The following is a 4,674-nucleotide window of genomic DNA, read 5'->3' as shown; positions in this document are numbered from 1 at the left end:
AAGAGAGCATCGAGACTGCTTGCTCCTCGGGTATTAACGCAGGCACCGACTTAGTATTCTAACAAAATCCCACAGTCAAGAGTTCTCGAAACTTTTAAAACACCACAACACTTACAAAGAATGGAATTTCATTTGTTACGAACACTATTAGAGATCCACAATAAAACCTGCAGAAAAACTCTTTGGTATAGCAGAAAAGAGAAAGAAGTCTAAGTGAAACCAACCAACCTCCGAGATTTCATTTGCATCACTGCATGGAGCAATAATCTTCGATGCTAAATCTTGCTCCTCATCATCCAAACGCCACCAGGTATTGATTCGCTTCACCACCGGCTTTTGATGGCTTGGATCTCTTCTAAAACGTATCATAAAAATCCTTGCCACGTCTTGCTCTTGGTTCTGCCTCCGCCCGCAAGTCTCATGGACGGGTTCAGAAGGGAGGCAGTAATAGCAAAATTTCTGCACAAAAACGAGGATTAATTAACCAGCGAGCTATATAAGTATCCACCTTTTGCATTTCGCCGTCAACCCATGATAGGCTCAAATGCGTGTCTTTGTGTGCAGTGGCAGCAGCAAACTTGTGGCTATCAATGTCCTTGCTTACGAGCTCATCTTGCACGATTCTCATCGTCTAATATGAGAAACTCGTCAGCTAGAAACAACAAGAAAAATCTTACACTGCGGAGTTGATCAAGCTGAAAACCAGGCCTTCCAGCAACCACAACGCAGTACCATGTTTCTACATCTTTTCCAGCTGCGGAGAAGTCTGCAGGATCACATCCAAGTTTGGAAGCCGTAATGCTTCGCAGCTGAGGATGAACTAAAAGCACGCACATCAAATTGCAATTCAAAGATAGCAAAAGGAGGAAGAGCCTACGTAGTACTTACCATGAACTTTATGTTCTTCCGCAGTTTCCATGAAGGAGCCACGGGTCAATTTACCCGCAAAGTGAAAGAAATCATCTCAAAGCTACCGAAAAGAAGATTCTTATCATAAACAATTATGGGCTGGACACTTGGATCTTTGATGAAAACTACTGCCGGTGCCAACTCTAATCCAAGCCTGCTCCACACGCAAAAGCATGAATCAATTCACGTGATTATTACTAAAACTACCGGCTTTTCCAATCGAAGCTTCCTCTTGCCTCCACAAAACACATCCGAAAGACATCAACTTGGAGTACTTCTTGGCCACTTCTCTTACGAATGGAAGTGCACGCTCTCTTGTGTAAAAAAAAAAGAACTTTCACCTAAAAAGAAGTGCAAAAGAGAGATTTTGATTAGCATCGTAATTTTTTTTATGCCACTATACCAGCATGCGGTCCAGATTTTTGAATGAACTCGGGTATCTGCGTGACTTTAGTCAGTGTTTGTTTTATATTTTAGTGAAAATTGTGGCTACCAAGTTCTGAGAAGAATAATAACGAATGCGAGGAAGATCGAGAAGCAGCGTTGCTGTCCCAGTCCAGTATAGAATCGTAGCTGAGGCCTTTGGAGTACCTACAGTGTTCGTCAGGAATAGTGGAACAAGGCTTCATGAATTTACCGGATCAGGCATTTTAATCCCTACAACCCAGCGGCTTGGCAACAAGAGATGGAATTCCTGAAGACAAAAATGAAAGAAAATAGGAGGTTTACGTGTTTATGGCGTCTGATCCACCTCTTTCCTGCCAAGAGCTTTGCGAGTTGAACTTCTCCTAGCTCGACTCTCAAAAGATTAACTTGGCCTTCGAGAACTTAATTATCTCTCTATATTCATGTATATATATTTAAAATTAGGGCTTTATAACACTGTTATAAATGATGGTATTTTATTATGATAAATGAATGGTAATGTTTTATTCTATACTGGGGTAGAGAAGGGTTTGATGATATATATTTTTTCTTTATGTTAGAATTAAATATATCAGAAAATTCCTGAATAATATATAGATAGGTTTAATATAATTAAATTGCAGTTGTTTTTCATGTATAAATGTGATGTAGGATTAAGGTTTAGAAACTTTTATGATAATATATATATCTTAGCCATTTGACAACTCAATATGTTTAATTTTATTTATGTTTGTATTAATAATAACAATAAGAGTACTGATAAAAAAAATTTACACAAGATTTGTAATCATAATTATAATTTTTAATATAATAATAATTATAAAATTAATGGTTAAAAATAATATAATATTTATATTAAAATCCCTTCTACAATTGATTCTATCACCAACACACATCATAACATAATAAATAAAACTCATAACATTGTATCTTCGATCTTCTATAAGTGGAATTACTCATTATGAGATCCCACTCTTAAGGATGGGTTCAATACAAATGGCTATATGAGTGATAATCCAGAAACTTAATATTCTGTGAGAGAAAGAAGCTAAAGCTTTAAAAGATCATACATGTATATAGATGCTCATAGTGGCAGTGGTAGTGATTATTATTTGGTATTTTTCTCTATATGACCTACCATATCTGGTATGATCTATATCATAGACTCATAGTTTTAGAAATAAAAAATTAGTCTATGTACTAAAATTGAAATTATATTATTAAGCTAGATGCATATTATGATATTTATATTACAGTATTGATAATTTTAGTGATAATACTATAATACTGTATTAAAATTATACATTAGTGATAATTTTATAATTTTAATATTTAAAATTATTTATTAATTCACATATTTATATGTAACAAAAATTATATTTATTAAATCTATTCTGTAGCAATGTTTGCCAATACGTAGCTAATTTAAACAATTTGTAACTAATTACATTATTACAAATTGTTTTAATCATTCATCAACTTCTACACAACATTAGTTTTGAAAGCAACAACTTGGCTTATATTTAGAAACCTGATACCACACACAACAAATTGTAAAACAATAGTAGAAAGAAATAAAATATACTTTTTGTTTTCTCACACATTTTTTAAGTCCAACTATAAAAACTTCAATTTTTCGGTATCTTTGTAGCTCTCGAGCTTGTAACAAATCTTCAGATTGTACATCTTTGACCGAATAGAGTCCATTACGGCCAAAAAAACAGTATAATCATCATCTTGTAGTGCAGCCATCTTACATGCAGGCATCCTTACAATTTCATTGGCAGCATCATCAAATGCAACCGCCCATATATGTCTAGTGCTGTCCAGAATACACAAGTGTAGTGCATATTTGAAGTAAATATCTCCAGAATCAGTGTCACAAGAGTTCCATTGCCACATACTTTCTGAAACCTGAGTAACCTTCTTGCCACATTGGCTTCCATTGACAACCTTCACGCATGCTGGGTAATAGAAGTCACCAGTCTGGAATTCTTTCACTGACACAATAACACGAAAAATAGTAGAGAACTCGAACCTTCAGGTTGATAGACAACATCTCAGATACTGTCTTTGTACCAGAAGTCACTGCTTTAGAAGAAGAGTTGGTCACATGGACAAATATGGTTGTGTTGTAGCTAGCAACCATCCATTCACACAGCCATGAGACATCTTCTAATTCAGGATCAACTAAAAGGGTAGAGCCACATGTGACTGAAATGGACTTGCCATTCGGCTGCCCTTCACGCATACAGTAGGCCTCTCCCCTCATCCAGGTTTCTCCTCAATTTCTGAACCTTCATCTTCGGCCTTTGAATCCCACAAACACATGTCTATACTGTGGCCTGATTCATCACTCAAAGAAAGCATCCTCCTTCTCATGAATGCTCCAGAATTCTTAGGAGAAATGTTTGTCCAATCCACATTACACCACCAATTACGTCTATAAATGTCTCTTGGCCGAGAAGCATCTAAAACACTCATTCTATTAAGAACAACATTTGGAATACGTAGATCAACACACTTGATCTCCATAGTCTTGCTTTCTTTATCTCCCAATTTGATTTATATAGTGTATATGCTGGTTTAGGGTGCTGTACACCACTGTTCCCTGAAAATATATAGACACTGCCTTGTTCAATCTCGTTTGATTGTTACTGCTCTAATCCTAATTTCCAAAGCATGTCATTAATATTACTGTAATAGTAATATAACTATTCAGTAGCTACATTATCAATAATTAAAAAGCTGTATTATTTGAATTTATTAAGATTATTGTGAAAGTTTTTAATTTTTTTAATATCGTCATTTAAATTTATCATGGGAGGACCCTAGCATAAATTCTAATCTCAAATTTTTATAAGCTATCTACCATTTGTATGACATGTGGTTTGTCCTTTTTCTCTATGGAACTGCAGAAGGTAGCTTGAGTTTTTCTTTCATCTCTGAGAAGAAGCTAACAAAGTTTTTGCTTGTAGTAACCCGAGCATAGATGGTGAAAACTGGTGGCAAGGCCATGCACATGCTACTCAATTCCCAGCCAAGGCACTCTTAAGAGGATTGATTCACCAGGTTTAATATTTGTAGCATCACAAGACTCCCTGCAAGCTGACTTGGGCACTCGGAGAAACTGAGAGACAGTCTACTTCATGATTGAGTTGAAGGAACTCAAGTTGGTTGTTTGGTTGTAGTTGCTGTTTGTGGGATTGAAACACCAGAGGATCTTCTCATAGATGGCCTGGGACATGAATGCATCCTTGCCAACACTGATTTTCAGGGGTTGTTCATGTAAGTAGTACTCATTTCCTACAAGTTTGGTACTCTACACAGGTTGGGTCA

Source organism: Selaginella moellendorffii, unplaced genomic scaffold (genome assembly GCF_000143415.4).
Source record: "Selaginella moellendorffii unplaced genomic scaffold, v1.0 SELMOscaffold_1, whole genome shotgun sequence".
Lineage (NCBI taxonomy): Eukaryota > Viridiplantae > Streptophyta > Lycopodiopsida > Selaginellales > Selaginellaceae > Selaginella > Selaginella moellendorffii.
Note: the sequence above shows the minus strand (reverse complement) of the source record.